Source organism: Linepithema humile, chromosome 7 (assembly GCF_040581485.1).
Source record: "Linepithema humile isolate Giens D197 chromosome 7, Lhum_UNIL_v1.0, whole genome shotgun sequence".
Lineage (NCBI taxonomy): Eukaryota > Metazoa > Arthropoda > Insecta > Hymenoptera > Formicidae > Linepithema > Linepithema humile.
Window position 1 is genome coordinate 16,076,717 of NC_090134.1, and position 18,497 is coordinate 16,095,213.

General features: G+C 38.0%; 1 protein-coding gene across 2 annotated transcripts in view; it reads right to left on the reverse strand.

The window, feature by feature from the left end:
* LOC105678008 (neurotrimin-like) overlaps positions 1-18,497 on the reverse strand; it is a 300,284-nt gene that overhangs the window by 274,813 nt on the left and 6,974 nt on the right. For both annotated transcript variants that reach the window (XM_067358675.1, XM_067358674.1), the window contains exons 5-7: positions 8,094-8,771; positions 7,084-7,759; positions 6,772-6,825 (exon numbers count right to left, since the gene is read on the reverse strand). The gene's annotated coding sequence lies outside the window, so the exon portion shown is untranslated. The remainder of the gene's footprint in view (positions 1-6,771; positions 6,826-7,083; positions 7,760-8,093; positions 8,772-18,497) is intronic.

Genomic DNA, 18,497 nt, shown 5'->3' on the forward strand with positions numbered 1-18,497 from the left:
TTTATATTAATCGAATATTTTAAGTAAATCTATAGAAACAGAAAATAAAAATCTAATTTTAATCATGTTACAAGTTCTACATTTTCTTTAACTTTATTTAAACTCTCTATTTTAAAAGATACTTTTAAAAATATCCTCCTAAACATCTATATTAAATTGTTATCGATAAAATTATACATCAAATTTCTCAAAATTATTCAACGTGCAGTTACTTAAATGCCGCGAAAGATCCTTTGTGGCGTGAATTGTAACTCTCATATTTTTCCAAGAATCATGTAAACGTTGGACGAAATGCGTGCCTTTTGTACCGATCATATTGGCAATTTTCCGGAAACAATGCTGATCTTAGTTCAATGCATATAGTTGAATCGAGGAAAGATCAAAATCAGTTTCGCATTCGACATCGTTCCGCGCAGATAAGACAATAGAGAGCAATCGTGAAGATTAATTCACGATGCCCTAGTATTACTACCCGGCAGACTACAAAGCCAAAGGGCTCTGGGAACCGAAGAGAATCCTTTATTAACCCTAGATATCCATACCGCGTGATACAATCAAAGCGCACACTAGGACGCCAATGAACCTCGCCGCGTTTAAATTGCCTCCGAAATTCCTTCCTTAATTTTTTCAATTAGCTGAATTGATTTTTGATTCGTCGAAACATTAGAAATATTTAAATATCGAAAATAACAAAATATTAAAAAAAAGATTAATTTTCGTGATGCAAAATGAACATCTCATTTTATACCGCAATTGCAACAATATAAAAAAAAAATAGGTCTTGTTTCCTACAGTAAACTTTTCGGGTTGATACGTAAACCAGTATTGTCTGCTCGGTATTAACTATTAATAATGCATGTGACATTTTTACGAGCGATGCTTTATTTAACGCGGCGACGAAATCGCGCGAATGATGTTACAGTGCTGTTAGAAAATTCAGCTTTACATTTCTCACTCGCTCGTTTCGCGATTTACTCGTCACCTGGTAGGGTAAAAGCAAGAATCAGGTGTTCGATGTTCCTCGATTACCACTGTTACGATATCAAAAGCTTCCACGTGACAAAGTAACACAGACAGACAGTGTATTAACTTTTTATTTTAGCCTCGGCAAGTATTCATGTCGGGCGGCATCTGGAGCAAGCTCTCTCTTCTGTGTTCGTAAAAACGGATATAAACTAAATAACTTCTACAGCAACCGCGACAAGTATTGAATAATGCATCGCCATCTCTGTTGTATTGGTGCCGTTACTGCAAACATTAATTAAAGTTAACTAAAGTTTAACTGATTCTTCGATTCTTTCCAGCTCTGTCTCTAAAGACAGAAATTCAATTCAGTTCTCGGCTAACTTTTACTGCATACATATAACTTACACAATGATTGAAAAGTCTGTGAAAATGAATTTAAAATTATATGAATTTAATATAAACAGCAAGAAACACTAAAAACGTAAAAAAAATACAGATTCAGTAATGAAAAAATTATTAAAAACCGTTTTAGAGAAAGCTGTGTGTAATTTTTTCACAAAGCATACTTGGCACTTTCGATAAACGTTTTAATTCTCACTTCTCTTAATATTCGCTTTACACGCGGAGTATTGAGTTGTAAATGCAACTGGAATAAACGCCAAGCCAATTAACGCTACAAGCACGTTATTGTTTAATCACTTTGTTTTACGAGGTTTTTGGAGAAATCGCCAGGGACAAAGCAATTGTTAGCTGACGAGTGATACCTGTAGCTTTGTACTTCCCTCGGTTTTTTTTTCCCGACCACGCAACCGAGACGATGGTTTGTCCATCAAAGAGAAATATTTCACGATGGGTCGCTTTTTTATATGCAACGCGTTAAATTTTCCCCTCGTGGATTCTTCGGAAACGACTCTATTTGTCGAACTTGTTCATTTGCCGCCGCCGCCGCCGCCGCTGTCTAATTAGAACTGTATCATTGCCGCACGTCATTGTTAATCCCTTAAAGATTCCCCACAGGGAAGAGAGCAGCCAGGCGTCATAAATTACGAAGACGCGCGCGCGCACGAGTAATGTAACAGACTCGCTCGTTCACCGCCCTGTTTACAGCAATAATATACGTTTAATTGCAACGTCAACGTCACAGCCGCGTCGTCGTGCCTTTCCTGTTGAAATAATAATTACACAAGCGACGTATAAGGGGAAGAAAGGAAAGGGTAACCCGGACTTCTCAATTCGCGCACGCACACACACGGCATGTACATAAATTCTAAAAGATATACGAAGCGGTGCGCGCTTTGTTGTAATCGCAAAACGACGAGATTAGCGCCGGTGCATAAACGCGCTGGTTTTCGTACGGAGTGAAAGACAAGCTTTTAGCACGGTTATTCCGTATCGCCTTATTCTCGCAGGATGTTAGTTTTTCATTAACCGTGCCGTGGGAAGCGCGAGCTGCCGGCGGGCTGTTCGATATAAAAAGGTCTGCGGATAAATATGCGCCGAAGCTTAACACGACCAACCCGTGCGCCGTAGATCAGCGAAGAAAAGCTCTTTAGAAAAAAAAAATGCGTGTTGCGCAGTGTTGCATATGTGTACGTGTAGTGGAAAATCTGAATAAAATCCCTGCAGCGAAAGTGACGAGAAATGCGCTTCCGACTGATATATAAAGATCTGAGACCGTTACGAAGAAAAAGTACATGCATTAATGAGAATTTAACATGTTTTCCCATTAACATGCAAAGTCTCATTTACATACTTGTCTTGACTCTTCAAGTTAAATTAATTTCTGAAAGTTAAGTAACAAAAGTTCGAACTTTGTATTGTCAACTGTGCGAAATTAAGAGAAAGCTATTTTGAAGAAATAATGCGAAATATTTTTAAGCGTGTATTTTTATATAACAATCCGGCGCGAAATTCTATCGGTGGAACGCGAGATAATTTCGTTCATCGAATCAATACGACGCGAGAAGCACTGAATTTTCAACTTTAATACGCGAGGAAAACAATGAAGAAGTGAGCGAAAAGTTATCGCCGAGTAGGAAAGAAATGCTCGGTAGAAGAGAAAAAAACGATATCTCATTGTTTCGAGGTGACTTGATCGATGACTCGTAAACTTCTATCTCCGAATCGTCTTTCTCATCATCTTCAATTAATAATCCCACCGTGCTGCCGACGCGCAGTTTCCCGTCGTAGCTGTTAGTCAACAGGTGCCCCGATACCGCGCCATTTTCTTCATGAAGAGAGTTGAGAAAAGATGAGAAACGAAGAAGGGAGTGCTTCGCGAAAGATTGTTTGCCGAAGAAAAAAGAGAACGCTTATAAAACTCGTGTTCCACGGCCGATCGGAACGGGGGTTGGAGGGGACCCGAGTTCGACGAGCCGCGTATTGGGTATGATAGAGCGCGCAGGGTGGAGGATCAAAGTACGGATATCACTCTAAAGTATGTCTTAAGACGCGATAGAGTGAAACACGCCGTGGCGCCGCTCGTCGACACGTGGAAGTGGAAAAGTTTCCGCACTGTTCTAACTTTGCAGCATTATTATCGCCGTATCGAACGATACAACGACTCCAATAATGTTCGGTCCCTTAAATCTTTGATTTTACAGACATTTTATTTTACGCTACAAATACAGTCGCGCTGAAAATTTAACTTTGGAAATAATTTATTGACACTAATTATATTCGATGTAAATTTACTTCATTTCCGCGTTATAAGAGTCGCGATTATGACGTGACATTTAACTACGGCGGTGTCTCAATTTTGGTGAAATAATTAATGTGACGAGGGAGTGTAATTCGTCACAGTTACGCAAATCAAGTGTAAAGCGAGGTTTATATTGTAAAATTCAATGATGCATTGTTCTCGATATGGGTCTGAGGAATGAACGCAACGCGCATAATAATTACAGCTGACCGAATTAATTACATACCTTAATTATAAAATACGCGAGCGAGCGAAAGAGCGAGTGACACATAAGCGTCGACGACGAAATTCAATTTCCCGCATATTCGCGTACTTAACCGCCCGCGGACATCAATTTCGGAACGCCCATTGTGCCATGCGGACGCACGAGCCTAAGCCAATGTCGTCTTAATTAAATCGAAGGGAAAGACGGTTGGCCTGCGCCACCACAAATTCCTGTGAGGGTGTTTTCGGAAAATCGACACCTGACAAAATTTCCTTTGATCGATAATGACTCGTAATTGCGGGGTGGAGCGTAGAAAAATAACTGTCACGAAGAGAGACCCTGCTTCGCGTCATCGATCCGACAAGCAACCCTCCCTTTTCGTATGTAATCTCTATTATGTTTAGCTTTCACGAGAAACTTCTGCGACGAAATTCCACTCGGCAACTTTTATTTCGGGAGAGTTATAAGGACGTAATGTTCGCTCCAATTTTATGATTAAACCGACGAACGAACACGTGCCGCGCATTAATGCCGAAACTAGTTCCTTTTCCCGGGCACCTACTTCCATTTCAATCTTTTGGCTGATTATCTAAGTATACTCTTATGATACGGAATTTCATATCAGGACGCGGAGGCGTTGCGACCGTCTTAAACGCCCCTATGCTGGAAGTGGCTCACGCGCCCCAAGCGCAAAGTAAAAAAAAAAAAAAAAAAAAAAAAAAGGGGAAAAAAAAAAAAAAAAAAAGGTTCCTAAAATTTCTGCTTTCACCGTTATGCCGGGTCACTGCAAACCAAGCAATCAATTTTTACATGTTTTTACGATTATATTTTGTTGTTGAAAATAATAAATATTATATAGATATTGATTCTTATTAATAAAAGTACTAAAAGCACGACATGCATAAGAATTCGACTTTTTTTGTAATGAGTGTGTTATGGCTCATCGAAGGGGATATTAAATGGTTAAGAAGCAATTTATCTAAATAGATTGTCGTTGAAATTTTTCGATAACCGCATCGCTATTCAAACGCGTATGTGCTTTATCGCTTAACAATGTGCGCTTGTCACACACATACAAAAGTGTATACACGTATATATTTCGACTATATATTCGACTATACATATATTCGACTATAATTTCTCTATTGCTGTTTCCCTTTCCAAGGTGGTCGCATAGGGCGCTGCCTTATCACACGTAAGCGAGTGTATCGCGCTGATAGGATCGCTTCCGGATACATAAGTTGCCCGAACAAAAGCAAATGTAGGCGAGTGCGCAAATTGTATCTCTCGACATTAAAAAATTTAAGAGCGGTAGTTTTTATAAGACGCTTAGCGCAGAGTTCTGAAATTTGTGTTGATAGTCGACCATTTCGATGGTCGATCGTTATCAACATTATTTCAAGATTCGTGCTCGACCATCATCGATGGGACCACGAATCTTGAATTTCCGTGCTCGACCATGGAATCAATTAAACCATGGGACCACGGATGCATGGATAGGCTAGGAAAGATTCTAAAGAAATTAGCGTATAGCAAGACTATATTTCAAATATATTTCAAAATCAATAACCAAACAAAAATCGATAACAAAAAATGCGCTCTTTTATTAAATAAATTATTTCAAATGTAAAACATAAATTTTCAATTTTTGTCCCGTTTGTGTAAAACATATTCTTTTTATTTTTAACTTATATTTACATTCGCATATGTATTTCAAAAATTTTAATATATTAAGTTATTCGGAAAATTTGTAGCAATTTTTATGACTAAATAAAAAACAATTGTTTTATATTTAAATCCATCTTTATTCAATAATATATGTACGTTGTTTTCGACAACATTTGGCCATCTTTAACAACTTGTTTATACATATTACTAAATAAATGAACATATAAATATATAACAATTGTTTTTGATTTTGTCATAAAAAAGACTATAAACTTTTTGAATAATTCAATATATCTTGCTTAATTCTTATTTATAAAGAACATTTATTAAATATTCCAGAGTTAAATATTCAACGAATCTAAATCCTAGCCCATCCATTTTAAAATAATGGATCTATGACATTATATATTTGTTATATTTTATCTATAACATTCTTGTATATCATTATGCTTATAATATTGCATTGTATGATTTTCTTTATTTCGTATTGAAATTTATCCTATTTTTATTGTATTCACATATACGAGGATAAAATAAAAAGTAAAAAGATTTTTCATTCTCAAATTAATGAAAAATATCCCAAATATTGCAAAGAGACAAACTAGTCCTCACATATAATGTTCTTGTCTACACTTACATACTCTTTAATTCATATATTTTTTAACTCATTGCAAACCAGAAACATAAATCAACATGTCCTGTTTTTGAAATGTTAATTTATGTGTTTCGAATAATCTTGTATGGTATTATAAACATGTTCCATGCCGTGTGGCTTACTGGTGGCCTCACTATTTTCTATTCAGGCCGTTTAAAATAAAATATTTTATATTTCTTAAATTTATTATAGCTTTTTATGATGTACAACATATTTTGTGTGTGTTACATTTTATTTTTAGTAATTTCTATAATTATAATTTTTTACAACATATACATAAATTTCACGACGTAAATAGAAAGTTATGTAAAATCAGAGCGACATGGAACATGTTAACAGATAAATATATATAAAATATATATAGCGTGTGACAAAAAATATAATTTAAATTTATCAAAATAATAAATAATTTGTTCTTCTAGAAACTAACTAAATTTAAAATATTTTGCAATGTGCGAACTAAAATTTTTATAAAATCAATATCATATACGATCTACAATGTGTTAAATTTTATAGTATGTAGCTTATAGATCCATTATCTTAATAACAATCAAGACAAATTATAAACTCACTCACCGATTGATGCGCAGCAACGGAGTTGTCATTCTGTTGATCTGCATAGTTGATGATCTGTAAAATACGAAAATAAGTCAAGATTATAGTTGCGTTCATAATGAATATTTATCAAATCATAATTGAGTACATTGAACTTTTAATTCTTTTTGTAAGTAAATATGGAATAAAAGAATTATTGAAAAAGTTTAATTATTAAAATAAAAAGTAATAAATATGTAAATAAATTCTGATAATAATCAATATTAACTAATGTAAATATTTTAAGTCTTTTAATTTACAACATTTTCAACAAATAAATGAATTATTATTTACCGTAAAGTTGCTCCGCCGGCGCCCGATGCTCCTCCTGAGCCTCCTCCTCCTCTCAGTGGTCCTTCGAAGCACTCACATTGAATCACACGCGTTCGCGGCGCATGCATTGCTCGCATGCGTACCTGAATACGAAAATCGCGCGATACTTAAAACGGCACTCCCGACATCACAGGCGAATCGAACCGAATTGTCCAAGCTGTGACGTTACGCGCGAATTCCGTCCGCGTTTCAGACGACCACATTTACCATTTGGGGCACGATTCTCTCAAAACAGAAGGCAAAGATAAGCTCGAAGAAGATGAGGTGATTAGTCATTCAATCAATCGACTAGATACAAGACATCTGAAAAGCAATCGGTAGCGTTTGACTAACTCCGGTAGCCGTCCTCGACTACCTTCGACAGTCCGGCTATCTGTACAACTAGCGCGCTGCACGTAGAACCGAAGATTGCCCTGCCGTAGTCGAGATTTTATGATTGAAACCGACCTTTCCCTCCCCCGAGCCAAGCCTAAAGTAAAAAAAAATCGTGTCCCAATATTTGTCATACAGCAAAAATGCGTTCATCTATAGATTCGCTATAACTCTCGGCATTAACGGCACTCCCGACGCGCATTTTGTTATACTATACGACGGAACGAATATATTTTGTAGCACCGATTACGCGCACAAAGTTGATCTGTAAAATAAAAAAATAAATGCAGATTAGTGTTTAAAATAATTAATATTTATAAAATAATTACTGCGCACATTAAACTTTATATTCGTTTATTTATGCACACGTCTAAACAAAGAATTAAAATTTTCAAAAATATATTTTTTGAATAAAGAAAAAAGTTTAATTAGTTGAAATAATAATATGTAAAAAATTTCTAAAAATGGTGAATATTAATTTACTATTATAAATATTTTACTAAATATTTAAAGTATTTTAAATATTTTATATCCGCTACATTATATAATATTTTATATGCAATATTTTGCGAATAACAAATAAATGAATTATTGCTTACCGTAAAGTTGCTCCGCCGGCGCCCGATGCTCCTCCTGAGCCTCCTCCTCCTCTCAGTGGTTCTTCGAAGCACTCACATCGAATCTCACGCGTTCGCAGCGCATGCATTGCTCACATACGTACCTGAATACGAAAATCGCGCGGTACTTAAAACGGCACTCCCGACATCACAGGCGAATCGAACCGAATTGTCCAAGTTGTGACGTTACGCGCGAATCCCGTCCGCGTTTCAGACGACCACATTTACCAATTGGGGCACGATTCTCTCAAAACAGAGGGCAAAGATAAGCTCGAAGAAGATGAGGTGCGATTAGTCATCCAATCAACCGACTAGATACAAGGCATCTGAAAAGCAATCGGTAGCCTTTGACTAACTCCGGTAGCCGTCCTCGACTACCTTCGACAGTCCGACTATCTGTACAACTAGCGCATTGTACGTAGAACCGAAGATTGCCCTGCCGTAGTCGAGATTTTATGATTGAAACCGACCTTTCCCTCCCCCGAGCCAAGCCTAAAGTAAAAAAAAATCGTGTCCCAATATTTGTCATACAGCAAAAATGCGTTCATCTATAGATTCGCTATAACTCTCGGCATTAACGGCACTCCCGACGCGCATTTTGTTATACTATACGACGGAACGAATATATTTTGTAGCACCGATTACGCGCACAAAGTTGATCTGTAAAATAAAAAAATAAATGCAGATTAGTGTTTGAAATAATTAATATTTATAAAATAATTACTGCGCACATTAAACTTTATATATGGCGATTTGAAGCGCGAAGGTTTATCTGTAAAATATACAAATACATTTATACTACAATGACATCCAAAATATTTTATCTAATAAATATCAATTGTTTTTGAAGCACAATTTAAGAAAAGCCTGATCAAAAGAAATAAGAATGAAAGAAGCCTGAAATAAGAATTTCATGAGACATTTGTGAATGTCTTTTTAATAATCCTTTAACCAATTTAAAATCAATATTACTTCAGTAAAAGTAGCGAGTAATAAGTTTTAAATTTAAATTTTACTCAAGTTTACTTGAGATAAATTAAGAAATATAATTGTATTATTCATCTAAGCCTCTAAAGCTTTGTTATATTATATTGTGATCGGGGGCGTTGCGATCGTCAGAAGTGCCCCTACGCTGGAAGTGGTTCGGGTGCTCCAAGCGCTAAGCAAAAAAAAAAAACGCCACGCCACCACGCGGTTTTTACACACTTCAAAAATTATCGGGGTCTATTACAATTTTGCGCCCCTCCAAATTTTGCTACACTAAAGCGTATATTGCGTACTATATTGCAACGCCTCCGTCAGGACGTGTGCGTTGAACTAGCGGTATAATTAATTCCTTTCGAGCGCGGTGCTCTCGCGCAAACGCTGCCGGGTCCAATGTTATCCGTTGCGGACTGCGAGACAGGTATAAAGGCGGAAATGCAGTTGCATGCGACGGATATAACGATGCGCTCGCTCTTTCCGAGGGCATTTTATTTTTACAATGTTGGCCGTGCCAGAGCGTGTACGTGCGCGCACGCAGGCTTGATACCGTGCATAACACGATTACCGCTGCCACTTAATTATATCATACAGATAAATTTTACAGCGAGATGAGTCGAGGCGGAAGATACTTCGCGAGCAATGATTTCTATTTTAACGTCGTTGAATTTTCCATTACAGAAAATCCCTCTCGCCGATTTTGTTATCACAAGCGCGTGCTCTCTCTCTCCCTGCTCGTTGAATATAATAATCACACGGCTGCTCGAGCGCGAGAGATATGAGCGCAAATATTTATTACACGCCCGACTTGCGCTCGGGCTGTTGATAACTATCATTCCTCATTGTTCGTCATTCACCTCAAAGAGGTAACTTACTTGTTTAATCGCGTAGAGTACTTTTTTACGTTCAAATTTTTAATAGCACGCTTATTCCTCCCTTATTATTTTTTCAATAATTTCGTCAACATATCGCATTCTGATAAATGAGTTAGTATATCGCAGCTTGCACAGGCTTTTTTACTGCGCGATGAAAGGATTACACGCGTTAATCGTGCGCTTTAGTACATTATGCATGCAAGATTTTGTATACACGAGAAATTTAAGCGCGCGTCATCATTATTTCGTAACTCGAGCGCGATAACGATTTGCGCTCACGTACCTTTTATTGGATCGTTATTCGCGCGAAATTACAATGTCGCACGAAAAATCGTTCGTCGTGGCCCGCGGACATAGCAAATGTCACCATTTGTTCGAGACGTCATCTTTCAGAACGTAATACTTCTAAAATTTATATTCTTCATGGGTGACGAGGAGATCTCCGGCCTATCGCGTTTCTCGTTTCTGCTCCCGCAAATTCCGCAACGAAAATTTAAGACTGCATATCACATTATTCGCAGCGACGAATTCGGATATCTCGATCGTTCCATTTCGTAAATGTAATTTTGCTAAAATTCCTGTGTTTACCGCGCGCAGAGCGTTATTACAAAGCACCGAGAATGCTCGACATTTCCTTTGCATCGTAATATAGCAAATAGTACGTATTGCAATAAATCAGAATCGCAATAAAACACATCGGCATGCGGCTCTATTCTCAATGTTTCACGTGATTCTTCCCAAAATTAATTGTAGAAAAATTTTATTTTATATTACAAACGAAAAATAACCTTCTAAATTTTTCTTTTCGAGCATGTATAAGAATGGTACAATAGACGAAAAGAGAGAAAGAGGGGGGGGGGGGGGGCATCGAGCATTCCGAATGTTAATAGAATGGAGCAAAGTGCATAAGAGGACACATAAACGCGTACGACGAAAAGCGAGGGGAGCCGCCGAGAGATGGAATGACCAATGTAGTTGGTAAAAGTGGCGATAAATCATTCCGACTGTAGGTGAATCGCGGGAGATCTTCGACTAAAGTAGGTCGAGTTTCGAAAGGGCGCTCTTCTCCCGATTTGACACGGCCGGAGGTAGATACGGATATTTAGTCCCCGGCTGCAGTGGAAACTATTCGCGGCCGTATTTCGAGAGAGAGGGAATAATTTGGGTCACGAGTCTGGCACAATGGCCGATCGTAGGGTACCAAAGCATGAAATTCAATTGAACGGGTAAATTCAGAAAAGACAACGGACCCGTCGCCGCCGATACCGAGCGAGAGACGCCCCCCGCCTGCGTTCTACGTGTGCATGCGAACATTGCGCAAATGCATTCCGTTGAAAGCGATACGCGTCGGGACGGGAGCTGCATCCGCAAATTTGAATCGAGTTGCGCAAAAGGGAGACAGATCCAATTTTTACGGAAAATAAAATTTTAATGTTACGGAAAAAGTAAAAAATAAAGGTCTTCTCCGTGTTAAGTACGTGATAACAAAACCGATGTGAATGCAATAAATTCCTTTGGCACGGGAACTCTTTTCGCAAGTAAATTTATTTCACAAGTTTTCCCTGTATTGCATTTACCTAACAGAGTTCCTCTACGGAATTCCCTATTTTTCCCGATCTTATTACCATGAAACAAACCCTTCGCAGAAATGTCGATAGAATTAAGTACCAACGATAAAATACACGTTATCGTAAAATCGAGGCGATTTATGCGACGCGCGATCTCTATCGCGGCAATCGCAAACGAGCGCTATTATATTCTCTGTCCCGTCTCCTTTTACGGTCCGCGCGCGTCCGATCGACCACTAATCTCGCGCACTTTAATAACAATCGGCGCGATAAACGCGCGTAACAAGTCGCACGCCGGTGACCCACTTGAAAACCGATACAGAGCCCGAAAGCGTCCTCGCGGCCGCGATCGATAGAAATACACGCGAATATACGTGGAAGGTTTAAATCGTGGATATAAACGGCGATAGAAGCCGATGAGGTATTCCCGGCTGATTTGCGTGACTACGCATAATAATGGGGCGTAGCCACGCGTTGGTTCGTTCGTTACTATCGACGTCTCGAGAGTGTACAACATGTTCACTACACAATGTTCGCCGAACATGATGTTCGCTGAGCTTGCCACCGTTTTGCCTCTCTCTCTCTCTCTCTCTCTCCCCCTCTCTCTCCATCTCTCTCTCTCTCTCTCTCTCTATTTGGTCCGACCAAAGTTTCCTTCATTAAAATAGTCAGTCAATGCTCTAAGGTGCATAAAGCGTATATAAAGCGAGTAATTATTCGGTGGACCGAGTGGAATATATGCATACGCGTGTGCACGTGTGTACGTAATATCAAGCCGCGCGTATTGCCGCCCGTGCATGGGCGTCTGTGCCCGTCTCTTCCTCATAGAATAATGCGCATATTAATGCAGTAGGGTATAAATTAGTTGGGGATCTGGCTAGACGAGCCGGCAGCCCGCATACATACACGAAGAGAAGGCATCTCCACCCGTGCACACACGGGATCCCTCGCGCCACTCTCGCGCCTAGACGCGCGCGCACACAGAGCATATGTGTACTTATAAACGTGACAAGTAGGACAATGAAACCTGCACGCGTTCTACGTGTTTCCTGGCAACCTCTGCTCTTGATTTATCTAACGCTGTTGCGACACCCCAAAGTCGCGCCCGAAAGCATCTCCTTTTACGCTCTATAAGCGAGACAGAAACGGTGGATTTAGCGGGCGCAAAACGCGCGACAAGCGAAATCGCTATTCCGTAACACGCGCTTTTCTTTAGGCCGCATCGCTCCGAACGTCATAAAAATGCGGATAAGCTCCTTCGAAAAATAGGACACGCGGCGCTGCAAAAATAATTCTCGCAAGCTTATAAAATATTGCTGGAATCCGTGATACAAAAATTTTGTTTATGAAAAATCAAATGCACATAATTTTTATATGCGTTTAGTTATTGCCCCCCCCCCCTCCCCCCCAAAACGAATAGCTGCAATTTTTGGCACTGATCGTCAGAGAGAAGAATTATCAAATATAATCGGATGATCCATTTTGGGGCGATCATGTTCATAGATTCATCGGCACAAAGCGCCTGCGCGTATCATCCCAAAAAAATGGACCAAGGGATTAAAGCGTGTAAATCCATCAAGGTCTCAAAGTTCAATTTTCGACCGAGAATCCCCCACTCAATGTACTGCGCCTCGTGTAAACGAAAGTACAAATCAATTTTTCAATGCGCCACAGAACGCGCTAAATCTCGGAAACTACAACGCGGATAGGATACAGCCGAGTGAGATTATATTGCATCTGGCTGCGCTAGTGCTGAATGACGATTACTTCGCGGCTGTTTTATATGCGAACTATGCATGCGCGAACATACGAAGCCAGTCATTTCAATTGGTTACTCTACGCGCGTTTTCCCTCATTTTCTCAGCGAACAGAGGCGCCGCGTTTCACACGCAAAAGTATTTTTTATCACGTTTGCATGCGATTTCGATAGGACGACGTCGGCGACGTTGCGCGCTATCACATCATCCGTCGACTATTCTGGGTCGCTTTGATGCCTTTTAACGGTAAACCTTATATTTTAGCCTGGGACTGTGAAGCAAATTGGCAAAGCTAATGCCGGGGCGGAGAGATCGATCCGGTAAAAGTAATTTAGTGGCCGGCCCCGCTTTAAAAGTACTATCGGACTCGAAACCGATCGACTCGGTTACCCTGAAATAGTTCGTAAATACGACCAAACCTGCCGGAACGTAAACGCCGCGGATCTTTAAATCCCAAGACAAAATCGATTGTATTGCATTCATTGTCATTGTTTTTCATGATAACATCGTTTAATTGCTAATTTAATACAAACGTCGAAAAAATAAATTCTGAGACAATAAAGCAACATTATACCCGGTATTTCACACGTATAGATTAGCCTTTTGAGACGTTATTTTTAGCAAAATGTGATCCTGGAATTACTGATGAGATGTAGTAATTATCACTCCGCGCAATTATACCGGACGTAGCTGTTAATTGTTTGGTTGTACCACATCGATATAATAGGCTGAGCATTAATAATTCTATTTGCTTAATCAACCGTGACATCAAGAAGTATTTGTGTCGATGATTATGGATCGCGCAGCAGGGTTATAACGAACCATATGTCGGAGAACTAATTGATTAACTGTGCAAATAAATCATTTCACAGTCGCGGTAATCAGCGGTCTATCAATTATATATACGTGACCTCACCGTCGAAAGATTAGATACATTAAAACATTATCGCGATTTATCTTCAGTAGTAATATGAAAACGTAAGAATATAAATATAGATTTTTGTCGGTTATCTCTTTCATGCACATGTAACATTTTGTTTTAATAACAGTAAGCGATAGAATAACATATAATCTCTGATTAAAATAAGTTAATTAAAATTTTAATTATCAAAGGAGCAATTTCAAGATTTGTTTCACATTAAAATATTAAACACGAAGAATTGCGTAGCCCGAGTAATTGTATCCATTGTGTAAGAAACGTAATCTGAACAAGAAGATCTGGTTTAGGGAACTTGCTCGGAGAATGTAGCGAAGACTTTCGCAATGGAGCTTCATGGTGCAGGACTAAGTCAATTTAATCAAGTAATGCACCTAGTACACGATGCAGCTTGAATAGACCTTCGGGAAGACATTAATGGACCGCGATCCTTATAATCTTCGTTTAAGCTATCTACCTCGATAAATACGTCAGATAAGTATGGATCTTCCGTCACGATGTAGAGACAGTGTACTTAAAAATTATTTGCTCGAAGAGTGACGTATCGATTTACTTTTATATCAAATGTCGTGCATTATATTACAAAAATTATGAGACCCATTTCGCAATCAGTCTTCGAAAAAATGATGTAATTTCACGTAAGAAGATATTCATTTTTTTAAATTTATTAAAAAGTTCATCCTTAAAATATCTCTCATGGAAGAAATCCGAGACATTTTGTCTCTAAATATAATGTAAGAATATTCTGCATCAAATAATACAGAACATTGGAACTATTGCGCTGTCCTATGACCGCGAGTTGCCGTAGAATAAAAGTTTTCTTTGCCGGTTTATCGTACATTTTTCAATGTCCTACTTGCTTGCGGCGAGAGGGAACGGCTGGAAAACCGCTGCACGTAGTGAATTTGATATAATACCCCGTGCAAATGAACTTTTCTATCGACTAATTACAAGCGCAGGAAATTTGCGTAAACGTCCCGGCCCAGAACGAAATAATTAAAATTAACGAGCCAATTTTTGCACTAGGGCGCGCCAGGGCTGAGCGCGGCACGTTTGATTAAAACCGAACGATTAGATGAACGGGGTCACATTTCCGTGACCTTATCAGTTACCTTAAATTGGCCCATTCGCGTCTAATTAAGCTGTTGGTAAGTTTCATGATGAAAGCACTGTAATCGCGGCAAAATTATTGCTGCATATCCAACATAAGCTCCGTAATAAAATCGTTTGCTTTCAAGTACGAAGACGTTTGACGAATCTCTCTCGTATCTGTTTCATGCATATTATTTATCAATTTGTACAATACGTAGACGAAATAACATTTGATAGGAAAATTGAACGCAACTCTATATATATGTATATTGTATACATCACAATAAACGTCTCACTGACAGTCGCGCAATAATTTGACGTCATGAATAACGCTGTATGTATGACCACAAAACTGATTACACTCCCATTAGCTGCCGATATCGATTCCGCGTGTACCACTTGTATCTATATATACATATATAGCTAATACTGCCTCATGGCTGCGTCGCAAATACGCTTTTAATATTTGCGATACAATAAATTGATTTAAGAGCTTTCCGTGATAATTCCTTTATCGAGTTCGATATGTTGCAATACCCCATTCTACAACTATGTCTTTATTCTGTAATCGTATAAATGTTTGATTTTCGAATTGCGTGCATTCTATTCACTTGTCACATGATTGTATATGTTATCTGTGTAATAAAAAATATATATATATAACAGCCATAAATAAAAAAAACGAACAAATCCAAAATAATCTCGTTATTATAATTATATATCGTTGCGATTCGCAAAACGTTTTATAGCTTTATAAATTACGAGATAAAAGAAGTTTGACCAAAGTTTCTGAATTAAATTTTTTTCACATTTTTTATATCAAGAATATATATAAATATTATGCGAGAAAAAATCCTGTTAGGTTTAAAAATGAGCACCCCGTTTAATATAGTTCGCGTCAATAAGACTAACTATTCGGCTTGCTCGACATAACTCCGCGCAATTACGCGCTCGGTGGGAGAACGTGCGAGAAACTGTCTTTGAATTGTTCCATAAGTATCGTTAATGCTTCGTTGTACTCGGGAAACGATTATGCCGCACAGATTCTTCGAATCGTCTTGGAAGTGTCGTTAATACCCGCCGTACTCGCGAACGGCATCACGCCAAGGTAAGTACCGTCGCTCGTGTTGCAAGACGCGCGGCATTGTTACAACGAAAGATAAACACCGTGGACTGAATTCCATTTCACTCGGTAATTACTATTCTGTTTATTCAATGATGGAGTTATGCGGCAGCTTCCGAATACGCGCGCGGTCGATCGACGAGCAATCGGTAAGCGTTTACGACAAAGAGATATAGTTGTTGTTCGCCATTTGTCTGTATCGTTGCAAAAGCATTTACAGACGATTTGGACAAATTGTTGTTCGTATAATATGTAATCAATTTCTCTGCAGCTCAAGCTAGCATATTCATCTTCTTCTCATCTTATTTAGGCAACAAGATCACGCTAAATTATTGTTAATAAGTATGAAGTTATCAAATAAAAAAAAAATATTTAATATTTCTCACACATATATATTTTTTTTAATTTTCAGAATTTCTTTTTAGGATTATGTTTCTTACTAATAATTTCAAAAATTAATTACATGTCTATGCTTAAACTCTCGTAAGTCTTTGATACAAAATGCACAACGATTTCATAGCAGTGAGTGTCTCAAGAGAGCGTCGCTTTTCGCCCTCTCGTATTTAGCCCTTCGCTATAAAATCGTGAAAGGAAAGCGAATCCTTATAAAGGTCTAATATGTCGAAAGGACATGTCTCTTTAAAGATGGAAGATGCTTCTTAATACTACAGTGTTCGTAAGAAATAAGAAACGAGAAGTTTCTATTAATCTGCAGCATTTAACGTTATGTTTCCATTTAAAATACATTGATATAATGAAGAGTAGAATTCTTTTTCTCGCCGTTTTTGAAATTGTACGAAAAAGTGGAAGATTCGTTGTCGTTTCCGCGAAAGAAGCGGGAACCATTTCATTACACGTACAATGATAAAAATTGGATTACAAGTTTCTCAATCTTCTCTGTACTACTTTCTTCATATGCAAGTGAATTTTCGTGAATATTCGGGGCGATGATGTAGCTAAAAACGGCACTACAAAATTCAGTCAGTTTAAACGCTGAATACAATTTCAGTAAAAATATATATTCGGTAAAAATATATTCAGTTTAAAAAGATTCATACAAAGGATAAAAAATTTCAACGAATATTTTATGCGAACTTGCACTCGTTAAATATGATTAATTATGTAAATTTATCTAAATTTTTTAAATAAGAGTAATTATTATTATTCTTTATCGTTTAACTTTTAAAAAATTTATTACTGCCGTAACTTATAATTTTTTACTTTTTGACATCATTCGTCACTGATATGACATTAAAAAACGATATAAATAAATTTATAAAACATGAGAAACGTTTGATTTATTTTCTGAAGGTTTCCAAATACACAGCGTGCCTTAAGCCTGTAAAATATCTTAAATCTTCCACTTTTTCTACAATGATAAAGTGTCGAAAGTAAGCGAGTGTGATACATTACACACGCGGCAACTGAGTAAACTCATCTGTAAACTGGTCACGATCTTATCTGAACGGCCGCACTCCTGGTATTTCCGTGATAACATTATACGACAACGTTGTTAATCAAATAAAGCATCGTTTAATTAATGTTTCTCGCTGCAATTTAGTTAATTAAAAAAAATTCAACTGATGATGTTAACTGATGAGATAAACAAGATAAATTACCGAATAAAAATAAGCCAAGATCGTTGTCTAGAGAAAAGAAATGAGAGTCAGTTGTCAAATTATAGACAATTGACTTGCGACTGAGAAGAAAAAAACATGATTGTTCCGCGGGAGGAAGATATGCGATAAAATAGGCTTAATGCAAATGGTTGGTTAGAATTGCTCTGTATATGAGCCGTTTATGCGAATTCCAAACGATAATTCGATTGACTGATAATGCATGGCAGATAGATAACAGCCGATTACGGCCACTTGAAAATTAGTGCAAATACGAAGCGATAAATCGGCTCTTCTCGGCATATTATTTCATCATTAAACGTACAACACGTTGGAGCTCTGTCGATAATTCCCTATGAACTACTTCGGCGCGGTTGTCTTAGTGAACGGCGGCCTTCGCCATCGACATCCAGAGCATCGTCATTAAAAAGACTGGC